Source organism: Polypterus senegalus, chromosome 6 (assembly GCF_016835505.1).
Source record: "Polypterus senegalus isolate Bchr_013 chromosome 6, ASM1683550v1, whole genome shotgun sequence".
Classification (NCBI taxonomy): Eukaryota; Metazoa; Chordata; class Cladistia; order Polypteriformes; family Polypteridae; genus Polypterus; species Polypterus senegalus.
This window is the reverse complement of record NC_053159.1, coordinates 85,562,619-85,576,346: the sequence shown is the minus strand read 5'-3', so window position 1 is coordinate 85,576,346 and position 13,728 is coordinate 85,562,619.

Genomic DNA, 13,728 nt, shown 5'->3' with positions numbered 1-13,728 from the left:
GGCCTGCTCCCAAATCCATTAAAGTAATACTCTGGCACCTTTACTTTTTTAAGAGTGTCCAACTTGCCTCTTGGTAAGTAACAGATTAAATAGCCATCTGGGAACGCTGTATGCAGATCATGATGACAATGAAAATCTTAAGAACCTAGTTAAACATAAAGTAAAATACATAAATGCTTGGTACTTTTTTTATTAAAAAATTACCAAACTAGGAAATAAGACCATGCTTAATTATGCAATGGGGTCAATTAAAAACAGTAGCCGGTTGCTACAAAGAATGGAATAAAAGTGACTTGCAATGCCTTTGTGAAGGGAACTGCAAAACATAACAAGCGAATAATGATTAATCAAGCATATTTTCATTACTACATCTCTCTCATATATATATATATATATATATATATATATATATATATATATATATATATATATATATATATATATATATATATATATATATATATATATACACACACACACACACACACAGCCTCAAGTCTTTTTGAATATGATGCCACAAGCTTGGCACACCTATCCTTGGCCAGTTCTGCCCATTCCTCTTTGCAGCACCTCTCAAGCTCCATGAGGTTGGATGGGAAGCGTCGGTGCACAGCCATTTTAAGATCTCTCCAGAGATGTTCAATCAGATTCAAGTCTGGGCTCTGGCTGGGCCACTCAAGGACATTCACAGAGTTGTCCTGAAGCCACTCCTTTGATATCTTGGCTGTGTGCTTAGGGTCGTTGTCCTGCTGAAAGATGAACTGTCGCCCCAGTCTGAGGTCAAGAGCGCTCTGGAGCAGGTTTTCATCTAGGATGTCTCTGTACATTGCTGCCGTCATCTTTCCCTTTATCCTGACTAGTCTCCCAGTTCCTGCCACTGAAAAACATCCCGACAGCATGATGCTGCCACCACCATGCTTCACTGTAGGGACTGTATTGGCCTGGTGATGAGCGGTGCCTGGTTTCCTCCAAACGTGACGCCTGGCATTCACACCAAAGAGTTCAATCTTTGTCTTATCAGACCAGAGAATTTTGTTTCTCATGGTCTGAGAGTTCTTCAGGTGCCTTCTGGCAAACTCCAGGCGGGCTGCCATGTGACTTTTACTAAGGAGTGGCTTCCGTCTGGCCACTCTACCAAACAGGCCTGATTGGTGGATTGCTGCAGAGATGGTTGTCCTTCTGGAAGGTTCTCCTCTCTCCACAGAGGACCTCTGGAGCTCTGACAGAGAGACCATTGGGTTCTTGGTCACCTCCCTGACTAAGGCCCTTCTCCCCCGATTGCTCAGTTTAGATGGCCAGCCAGCTCTAGGGTGGTTTTAGTCCTGGTGGTTTTGAACTTCTTCCACTTACAGATGATGGAAGCCACTGTGCTCATTGGGACCTTCAAAGCAGCAGAACTTTTTCTGTAACCTTCCCCAGATTCGTGCCTCGAGACAATCTGGTCTTGGAGGTCTACAGACAATTCGTTTGACTTCATGCTTGGTTTGTGCTCTGACATAAAACTGTCAACTGTGGTACCTTATATAGACAGATGTGTGCCTTTCCAAATCATGTCCAATCAATTGAATTTACCACAGGTGGACTCCAATTAGGCTGCAGAAACATCTCAAGGATGATCAGGGGAAACAGGATGCACCTGAGCTCAATTTTGAGCTTCATGGCAAAGGCTGTGAATACTTATGTACATGTGCTTTCTCAGTTTTTTATTTTTAATAAATTTGCAAAAACCTCAAGTAAACTTTTTTCATGTTATTATTGGGTGTTGTGTGTAGAATTTTGAGGAAAAAAATGAATTTAATCCATTTTGGAATAAGGCTGTAACATAACAAAATGTGGAAAAAGTGATGCACTGTATATATATATATATATATAATCCAACATCTGTTTGTCCATACTGTATTTCTGTCCGCTTTTCATGCGAGAACTACTTAACGGATTTACATTTTTTTTTCTATAATTTGCTTGAATATTCTGGTTGATTTTATGACTTCTCTCATCGTGCTAAGTATCATAGTTTGCTTACAGAAGAAATATATCCGCACTAGTCCGAGACTGAAGCTGCAGGCCAAGGGGAGGTTGAAACATGACATCAAGATTGGAGAGCCAGGCAGGGCCCTCCTCACTCACGCGCCAGCCTCCATTTGAGTCAGTCTACCTCTTACAATGTGTTGGAGTATACCTTGCCTCCACTTAACTTGTGATACCAGTTTTTTTAAATGATTTTTAAAGTCTGTCCTTTTTCACTACAATGTGGGCAGAGCTGCTGGGGACAGCTAGTAAAGAGTTAAATGGCATTGACTTCTCAAAAATCATTGTAAAATCCTGGGCAGTGATAACTAATCCTGGGCCACAATGCCTACAAAAAATACAGACATACGCTTCTACTAATTCTTACAGTTATGTGGAACATGTCATTTAAATTATATCTTCAATTCTTTGTTCTAATAATTATTTTATGCAGTGTATAGCAGTGTGTATTTTTTTTTTTTTTTTTTTAACAAGAAGTCAACTAAATGTTTTTCGACTGAAAAGCACCAGAAACTCCTGAACTAAATTTTTTTCTTCATTTCCAAATTTAAAAGAGACACGTACTGATGGATAAACTCCCTCAGGTTGCTATTTATGCATCTTTTCTGTGGTTTAGTGTTGGTTTTGCCTTCAGTTCAGAATAAACAGACAATTAAAAAGTTAAATGGAAGCAAAAAAATCTTTTTGAAACAGAATTAAAAACCAAAATATTATCCATTTGTGAGATTTCATGCAGACATCTAGGGTGTTCCATCTGATTGAACAAAAAGTTAGCAAGAACCGACGTCAAATTTGGAAAGTAACTGGAGTTTAGCCTAAGCTTTAGGCTGTTGCAGCCCTCCAGGGCCAGGACTGTACAAGTGCCATCAGTAGCACAACCTTAATTAGCTTGCACTTTACAGTTCTGAATATTATATGTGGGGGGAAAAAAAAATTTAGATAAAGTTAACAAAAATGAACAATGCCCTCAATAACCATGTCATAGGCTTAACATGACAGGCGAGGGAAACATAAGAGATTTTACATCGACAGTATAAAGGAATCGGGTCTTGATATATTTAAGTAAGATATTTATTGTGGAATAACAAGATGGCACGGAAATTAAATAAACCGGAATCAGGAAGTGAAGTAGTAGAACATCTGAGGGCCGGTAAGCACTGAATGCTGGCACTTGAATTTTGGCAGTATGCTTTAGAAGTTGAAAAGATGAGGTTGATTTAATGTTAAGTCAGTTGTAACAACACACTTAAGAAGGTTAGTGTATCCCACCCCCATGACTATATTTGTCCAACACTGTCAAATTTTTTTGACAATACTCAGAAAGACTGGGGGGATTATGCTTCCAAGTTTGAGATAAAGCAGTTTATCAAAAGACAGCCAAAGTCTCCCAAAGGTGAACTGGTGTCCTGTAGAATAAAATCTTCATTTTTTGAAACTGCACATTGCTTATAGTAAGTTTTAATTTTGTTTATATGAACCATGAGGAACAATAAGCTTAAAAAAACATAATAAAGTAACTAATTTACAAATGAATTTACAGAAGACCATTCAGCTAACTAATGTCCAGAGGCAATTTACATTGGAAGCATCCTGTCTTGTGAACCGATACATTTATGATCCAAATACATTTGCACATTCTTTCTGTTTTGGACCAGTAATTTATAACTTTAATGTTTTCTGATCCAAAAAAATTATGTTGCTTTGTAAAATAATCAGTCAGTTTACAACTTAAAGGTGAAAGAAAACAGACATAATACAGATGTGCACAGGAACAAAGCTTTTGGGTACAGTCATCAATCACCTGGACAGGTAGCTAATCATACATGAGTAATGTCACATGTCCTAGAAGCCTATGTGATTTCAACATAAATAATGGTCCATCTGAAGGACCAAGGAGAAGAACAACATAGGAAGCGATGTGCAAGATTGAGATATGTCAGAAAGAGGAGAGTGACCATTTCATTGGGAATCAAAGAAAAAACATGCATGAAGCCAATTGCTGAATCAAGCAATGCCACCCATTAGCACATTCACGCTTGACATTGCTAATTTTCAGCAAAGTTTTCTAAGTCTATATACATCTCCAGCCTTTGCTATTTTTTTTTTCTGTTATACTTTCCCTTATTGGTATTATTATACTTTAATAAATACCACATTGTTTTTACATTTCTATACTTTGTCTTCATGTCTAAAGTGATTTAAGTAATAAAGTAAATATAGGGTTTAGTAGGCTGAGTGCGACTCCCCAAGAATACTAAACTTTATAGCAATTAACTGGTAAGTGGTTTCACCATACTTTAACCACAATGTGTCTATGTCATTGTCAGGGACTAAAGTAGCCTGAGATCTAGGTTATATCTGGGGACATGAATGTGTCTACGTTACTCTTGGTGATAAAGGTGTGTCAACTTTAGGTCTAGGTTATATCCAGTGACACCCATGTGTTGTTTAGACTGTTGCTAGCGAGTTCCTATATGGAGCGATGAAGAGTGATACACCGTGAAAGCATCACTCATAATCGGTGCTAGTAAGGACACAGTCAATGTGTATGTTTTTAAGTTTAGGGTATCAGAGTTGACCAATCCAGTAACAAACCTATTGAGTCTCCCGGTTTTTCTCGCTAATACAATGCATCTTTGCAACATTTATGTATATCTGTTGTAATTAATAAAGAAAAAGAGTGAACACAAATATTTTAACAAATTAACAGGCTTTACTTCAGCTAAATTGTCATTTTCTCTATGAAGTTGGTAAATAGAATTGTGACAGGTTGTCTGGTGGAGCGGACAGTACAGAGAAAAGGTTTGGCAGGGCCCATATTTCACAGGTGGATATTTCATCCAAATGCCAGTCTGAGTTAATGGTCACCAGTTGCAAGTAGACAATATATGCTCAGAATGCCCTCTGTCTACTCCATGGATACTAAAGTAAGATGTTTCACTGATTAAAACCAGAAGAATTTCCCTAAATCAAGAATTGGCAGCAGAGAAATCCCACATGCAGTGCCACTACATATAATTACAGGCAAACAACATGTACGCCATCTCAGGCTCAGGGCCTTTAAATTGTAAATTTAAGCACAGCATTACAGGAATATCTGGGGCTGCCAGGGATAGCTCTGGGAAGATGGCCCTTGGAATTGGAATGATTGACCCTGGAAGCAATCGGCACCTCATTGAGCCTGGAAATGATTTGAGGCAAATGCCCAATTGGCAAGAAGATAGTTTTTCTAGAGATGAAAGAGTAGAAGAGATTGGGAGACAAGTGGGAAACTCTTAATGCCTGTGCCACTGTACATGGGACACTGGGTAAACCACCCCACAAGAAAGACAGGAGGTCAAGAGCCTGTACAGTCAGATCAAAGAAGGCCACCTCCCTGTGAGATGATCCCTCTTTCTTATATGTACCATTGGAGGTTTGTGCTTTTTTCTGTTCCACTGAATGTTTTTTCCTTTTATAAACATAACTACAAGTTACAATGTCACATTTTCATACAAGTATTCTTCATAAAGGAACAAAAATTAACTAATTTAATAGATTAGTACGAATCTCCACTACTGGTAAAAATAAATTTTTAAGAGAAAAGACTGCTGAATGGTTTCCATTGTACTGTATTCAGAACTGAATATACTTTGAAGTGTATATTGTACAGACTAGTCCTACAATTTGTATTGCCGTGTTTCAAAAAGGGCAAGTGAGAGGAAGAACTTAAATGTTCTGGTGAAGTATGGAAAATAAAGCCCATTTATACATAAATGCCCACTGTGGTATTGTGATAGAAGACAAATAATGTTCACTATTGGCACGTAATTTTTTGAAAGTTGAAGGGTTACTACATCATATCCTTAAATTAAAAACTAGGTGTCCCATTACATATATGAAATGTAAATAACATGTTAAAATGACACAAGATTAATGATGTCCATTACTTTGTTAGGAAAATATAGGAACGTCATAAAACAAAATGTTCTTCCTCTTAGAAAAAACGGGTTTCTGTTTAAATGTAAAATGTTGAACCTTCCAACTAAATGAAGCATTCAATAAATTTCAGAGCAAAACTTTAATACAATGGGAACAAACTTGACAAATGTTTGTCGTCCCTAGTGACCACCAGCCCTGACCTATATGAACAGGAATGCCCACCAAATCGGTTTTTCGTTTCTCCTATTTTAGTCTAATAAACATGCATTTTAATTGTAAAACATCTTTATCTTTTTGTGGCTATCACAGACATTGAATTAAAAAGTACATAGGCAATGCTGGATATTTTTGCATATATATCTCTTTAAACGTATACCAAATATGTACTTTTTCAATTACAACCATTTCCTTCTTGAGCTGCATTATCACTTTACAACTTGCTTATTTTTACGACGATTACGGGTTTTTATCTTTCTTCCTTCTGTACAGTCTCCAGTTAAGTAGCTACTGAAAACAAAACTCAATCCACCATAGTGGCTGTGGCAGACGGTCAGGGCGCTTACCCAGCCAGGATGCCTCGATTATGGAAGGACCAGGGTAGAGAGGACTATCTCCCCCAGATCGGCAGAGTGCAGCCCCCTTGGTTTCCAGCGGGGCCATGGGTCATGCACATAGAATCTCAACCCTGTTGGGACCTGTGACCAACACCAGCGGGCGCCTGAACATTTGCACGTCTCAGAAGAAGGTTGTTGGGCACCTGGAGTCCTTCTGGGTGACCTATTAAAAGGGGACAGGCTCCAACATCCAATAGCCAGAAGTCGGGAGGAAGAGGACAAACCCTGTATGGAGGACTGAAGGGGCACAAAGGGTCTGTGTTGGTGCTTATGTACTGTGCTGTGGGAGTTGTGTGTGTGCTAAACTTGCATCTGCCTGTCTGTGTCGGGTTAAGGTGGCTGTACACGCCCGGGCATCACATGGTATTCTAGGAGCTTAGGAAGCTATGAGCTAACAGAGTCGCATGAAGTTATGCATTTGGAACCTGAAGTTACCTTCCAGCACTGTGTATCATAGTAGCCATGGGGATTCAAAGTGGGTGTTCCATAAATTCAAGGAAGGAAGGAAAGAGATAGTCTCTGCAATATCTTGAGCATTAGTGCCACTTTTCATTTAGTAAAACATATATTTTGCCTCTTCTTTAAATTTACTGAAGGTATTATCCTTAAGAGATCTGACTGTGGCTTAAAGAGATTTCTGTATTGCAAACACATTTTTTGCAACTAAAATGTAATAAATGTAATTTTCTTTTAGTTCCCTTTATCTACCTGAAAGTAGCACATAAGTGACTAATTCCGATACAATTTCAATAAAGCTTTCACATTTGTTTTTTTTTTTTAAATTTTGTTCACATATCCAGTCAGAATTATATACTGAACCCCACTTAATATAATTCAGAGTTGTGGACGTTCCAAGACTATTTTCTGCACCACTGCTGGCAAGATGGGAAAAAGGCCCAGAGGAGGCACCACTCCATTGCATGGCCCACATACTCATGTTGAGCCAGTTTAAAATTCTCTGCAAGTCTTTACGGATAAAGGAAACCCCTGAAAGACACAGAGGAAACACAAAGACTCCACATGGACAAGGACCAGGCATGTGATTCAAACCCATGGCACGGGATCCATGAAGCAGCAGCACTAGCCGCTTTGCTACTGTGCCACCCCTTACCAACACTATTTGATGTATATGCTGTGTCACTGTTAATATTCAAGCAACACTCATATTGCATCTTTTTCATTGCCATCACCATAGAGATAAAGCAATAAACATAGTTCAGTGCTGATAAGTTTATCACTGTGTGTTTAACATCAGCACTATATTGTTTCCCTTAGTCAAACAAATTAATGTGTAACACACAGTGTGATTTTTAAGGAAGCACTAATCAAGATACATTTTTAAATTTGCTGAAGTTGTTCTCTTTTATTACATTATAAATGTAACCTGTGACACACTTAATAGTCTGAATATTTATTTTTAAAATAATTTCCAAGTCTGACCAAAAAAGTACATTATAACTATAAATGATTCAGCACCACTTCAGCCACAGTCATTTAGGCATTTTGTAAAAAACTACTAGCAGTTACATTTTCTGAACTGCATGATAAGAACAGGTGAAAAGAAGAGAAATAAATCAATTTATAGTAGTTTATGTAACAAATCAATCACAACCTTTATTGTAAAATTCTTACTTCATGTAGTAAATATTTTAAACAATAATAAAGTATACTAACATAATAATTTAAACATATAGCAAAGCAAGAACTTACAGCTGGGATATGAAACTAGTAATACAAAAATAATTTGCATGGAGCTACCATCAATTAGAAGCCTTTTTCCAACATATGCAGTAGAAGAGGGCAAGGCAAGCCTTACTTCTAAGAAAATTGCATACACAGGTGCTGAATGTTTAGTGCTTTCATAGCCCTAGCCTACCTATTTTGGTTGTAGCTTTATTCAGGTTCAATTAAATGCATGACCTTCTTTAGTAAATGGTTTCAAGTTCATATCCACAGTATCATCTTTTTCATTACAGGAATTGCAGTTTCCTTTCTCTTTCGATATTAAAAAGATTATGAGCAGATTTCTTACAATCTAAATGACAGAAATTACTGCAATGTAAACAATTTGACCCAAACGTACTGCAATAGAGATTGCTAAGTGTTGATTACAAGCAGTTCCTAGAAGCAGAACCCTTATGAAGGCATCATCTTAGTCTTTAGACCAGGTATATAAAAGAAATGACACTTTAGAAAGTGTCCCGAGAAAAATCCACTGCAAATGTACAGATTTTACAAAAAAGAAAATAGCCCTCTTAATAGTTTATTCGTGTGCAATTCCTAAAATGATTTCATGTAATACTTTAATAACAGGCTACTAAAATGCATAAACAGTAAAACTATCTACACTGCTAGAAGTGAATTCTAAACTCAACCAGCTTAATTAGCACATGAAAGTATCTCACAAAGAGAAATACAGTATGTTAAGTACGGTCCATCAGGGATTGTTTAGGGGCTTACCTTATCACCTCAGTGCTCTGTATTCCTCAGGAATATCTAGAAGCCAAGTCATTTTAACAAAAGTAGCACAAACTCACAGTAAACAGAAACCAAAGCTGCTGGACAGTCCTGCACTTTCACAGTCCATCCAATCAGGTCTTCCACACACTGGCACAATAGCCTCAATAATCCCCACAGGCATGAATTTCACAAGAGCTCCAACACCACTGGTTATTCAGTAGTCAGTTACTGACAAAATGCCAAAAGCTGCTAGTATGTCTCTCCTTCATAAAAGATACCTTTACTGCGATATAAATGACAACTATTATTCAGAAGTGCTCATCCACCCTGAAATTAAACATGTTCATGTCCAGCCAGTACTTGGATGGGAGACCATCTAGGAAAAGGTGTTGGTGAGGGCAACAGGGGCCGTTTATCCTGTAGTCTGAATGTGGATCCCAGTACCTCACTGCAGTGATAGGGACACTGTGCTGTAAATATGGCAGCGTCCTACGATTGAGACGTAAAGCCGGGGTCTTGACTGTCTGTGGTCATAAAAGATCCCTGGGCATTCTTCATAAAGAGCAGGGTGTATCTTGATGTCCAGGCTAAATTGCCCTTCATAACTACCAACCCCCACCAAAAAGTCATCCGGTCTCGAATTGACTCTCTCATTCTATCACCACTTCACCAACCATCTAGCTCATTTGTGGGAAGTGTACTGGCTCCCCACTCACTATGAAAAAATGCACTTTGTAGTAGTGAGGAAAGCGATATAAAGAATTATTATTTATTATTATAATCTGAAGCAGTTTAACAAATTTTACTCAAAATAAATTTTCTCATTGTGCAAGTAATGCTGGTTAAGAATTGTACCTATATTTCTAAAGTAATTGACAAGGCCTACTTTTGAAAATGAAAAAAACACATAATTAGATAAAACCATAGACCACCCACTAAACCTACAATTTAACTCAATTTAAATCTCACTATAGTACATTGAAAAACACTTTCTGCCTCCTTTGTTACACAATTTTCTATAATTCTCAATAGCACTTGTTTGCATATTCATAATACCTCCTCCAGTGTTACTTAATAACATCCTGTTGCCGTTCAATGAATAACTGCAGTCACTTCATACTTTCCACAATTTTTGGTTTGTTAACAGGATTTAATCCTTGGCTATAATTAATCATGTTGCTCAGGCTTATTTTTAATAGCTTTCAAACAAATTTGTGAATTCAAAGATATAAAACATTCTATACAATAGTATTGTAATGTACATTTTCAAACTGTGTGTTATTTTGCTGGTATTATTCTGATAGTATAGATATTGAAGAGGCATTCATTTTCTCTGTTGGACTCTTCTGTACCCTTCTAGGAGACCAAATGGATATTGTCTTTTTTGTCTAAGCTTTCTGTAACACTCAAGATATTCTCTGTTAAAAATTACATGAGTAGGACCTGCTTAACAAAAGAGGTCTTCCGTTTTCCTTCCAGCTGCAGTCCCTGATCTGAGACTAGGAATGACTATAAAGAAAATATTTCTGAGTTACTGTGTAGGAGAACAGTATTTCAGCAACTTTTAGAGCCACCTTTCAGCTATTCTGAACTTCATCTGTTACAAAATGTCTTAAATTAGTGAGAAGCCTCTTTATATTGATTTCTACTCCTAATTTACATCATCTGTGGACCTCTTGCAAGCTCTGATGGACAATTCAGTAAAAAAGTAAAAAAGGGGTTTTCTTCTTGTATAGTATATGTTCATACATACTCCACTCCTTAATCTCTTACTGGGCCAGCAGCCCTGTATAAAATTGTTATGGGCATTTTTATTCAATATGTAAACTTTAGAACTGGTAGGACATAAAAGCGGGTAAACCAACAATGCTCAAATTAAACAAGTCATGATTCCAGGAGTGCACTCAACCATTATCAGAGCTCCCAGATACTGTTAATTTTAACAGATTTACTTAATCAAGAATAAAAAAAAAAAACTCAATACAGTAGTTCATAGAAAGCCAGAAGACATACTACTGTTTCAGGTATAACTATTACTGTAAAAAAAAAAAGGCTTTACAAGCCTTTAGAATTCATCTACCGTAAAAGTATGAATTTCTTTCTCACAGTATAAAATTTAACCCCCCCACCCCCATTCCTACTAAAACGTATTGGTTACCAACAGCCTGCTGATAGAGACATCACATATCACATACAAAAGAGAAAACAGCTTCGTGAAAAACCCTACCTAATGAAATAAAAGTTAAAATGTGACTCTGGGTTAATCTCTAAAAAAATAACCTCAAATAGCTTCCACAGTATGTACAGTCATATGAAAAGGTCTGGGAACCCCTCTCAGCCTGCATAATTTACTTTCAACAAAACAGATAACAGTTGTATGTCTTTCATTTCCTAGGAATAAAAATTTTTAGTGAAGCAGTATTTAGTTATATGAATTAAATCAAATGTGAAAAACTGGCTCTGCAAAACTTGGCTGATTTGAATGCATGTAACTGCTCAATACTGATTGCAACACCAAATTGGTTGGATTAGCTTGTTAAGCCTTGAACTTCATAGAGAGGTGTATCCAATCATGAGAAAAAGCATTTAAGGTGGTCAATTGCAAGCTGCGTTTCCCTTTGACTCACCTCTGAAGAATGACAGCATGGGATCCTCAAAACAACTCTCAAAAGATCTGAAAACAAAGATTGTTCAGTATCATAGTTTAGGGGAAGGCTGCAAAAAGCTCTCTCAGAGGTTTAAACTGTCAGTTTCAACTGTAAGGAATGCAATCAGGAAACGGAAGGCCACAGGCACAGTTGCTGTCACACCCAGGTCTGGCAGGCCAAGAAAAATACAGGAGTGGCATATGGGCAGGACTGTGAGAATGGTTACAGACAACCCACAGATCACCTCCAAAGACCTGCAAGAACATCTTGCTGCAGATGGTGTATCTGTACATCGTTCTACAATTCAGTGCAATTTGCACAAAGTACACCTGTATGGCAGGGAGAAGAGAAAGAAGCCCTTTCTGCACTCACACCACAAACAAAGTCGCTTGTTTTATGCAAATGCTCATTTAGACAAGCCAGATTCATTCTGGAACAAAGTGCTTTGGACTGATGAGACAAAAATTATTTGGTCAGAACAAAATGCGCTTTGCATAGCAGAAGAAGAACATCGCATTCCAAGAAAAACACCTGCTATCTACTGTCAAATTTGGTGTACGTCCCATCATGCTGTGGGGCCGTGTGGCTAGTTCAGAGACTGGGCCTTTGTTAAAGTCGAGGGTTGGATGAATTCAACCCAATATCAACAAATTCTTCAGGACAATGTTCAAGCATCAGTCACAAATTCGAAGTTACGCAGGGGTTGGATATTCCAACAAGACAATGACTCAAAACACAGTTCGAAATCTACAAAGGCATTCATGCAGAGGGAGAAATACAATGTTCTGGAATGGCCATCACAGTCCCCTGCCTTGAAAATCATCGAAAAGCTACGGGATGATTTGAAGCAGGCTGTCCATGCTCGGCAGCCATCAAATTTAACTGGCGAGATTTTGCATGGAAGAATGGTCAAAAATACCTCCATCCAGAATCCAGACACTCATCAAAGGGTATACGAGGTGTCTAGAGGCTGTTATATTTGCAAAAGGAGGCTCAACTAAGTATTGATGTAATATCTCTGTTGGGGGTGCCCAAATTTATGCACCTGTCTAATTGTTATGATGCATATTGCATATTTTCTGTTAATCCAATAAACTTAATGTCACTGCTGAAATACTACTGTTTCCGTGAGGCTTGTGAAATATTAAAAGGAAGTTTCTACTTTGAAGGCTCAGCCAATGATGGACAAAAATCCGAAGAATTAAGAGGGGTTCCCAGACTTTTTCAAATGACTGTATTTGTTTGGTTATACCTGCATGCCACCTTTGGTGTTCATATAAGCAATTGCATTTTTCTAAAATCCTTGTGTTTATCCATCCATACATCCTCTTCCGCTTATCCGAAGTCAGGTTGCGGGGGCAACAGCTTGAGCAGAGATGCCCAGGCTTCCCTCTCCCCGGCCACCACTTCTAGCTCTTCTGGGGGAATCCCGAGGTGTTGTCTGGTCAGCCGGGAGCCAGCGTGTCCTGGGTCTTACCAGGGGCCTCCTCCCGGTTGGACGTGCCTGGAACACCTCACCAGGGAGGCATCCTGATCAGATGCCCGAGCCACCTCATCTGACTCCTCTTGATGCGGAGGAGCAGCGGCTCTACTCCAAGCCCTTCCCGGATGACTGAGCTTCTCACCAGATCTTTAAGGGAAAGCCCAGACACCCTGCGGAGGAAGCTCATTTCAGCCACTTGTATTCGCAATTTTGTTCTTTCGGTCACTACCCATAGCTCATGACCATAATTGAGGGTGGGAACATAGATCGACTGGTAAATTGAGAGCTTTGCCTTATGGCTCAGCTCCTTTTTCACCAAGACAGAGCCTGCATCCTTGTGTTTAGTAATAAATTATTGGTCTTAAAACAAGTGAACTTCAGTTACCATGATTTAACAGGCAGAACCCTAATCCAAAGGTAAAGAAAAGTGCAGTAAATGTCTGACCAAACTTGTCAATTATGGGCTTTACCAAAGCAAAGCTGATAAAGAAAACTTCCCCATATTTCCACTCATAATGTTTTATTAAGAATACCACCCATCTAAAAATAGTTACTCTTAAAAGAAACAGGACAG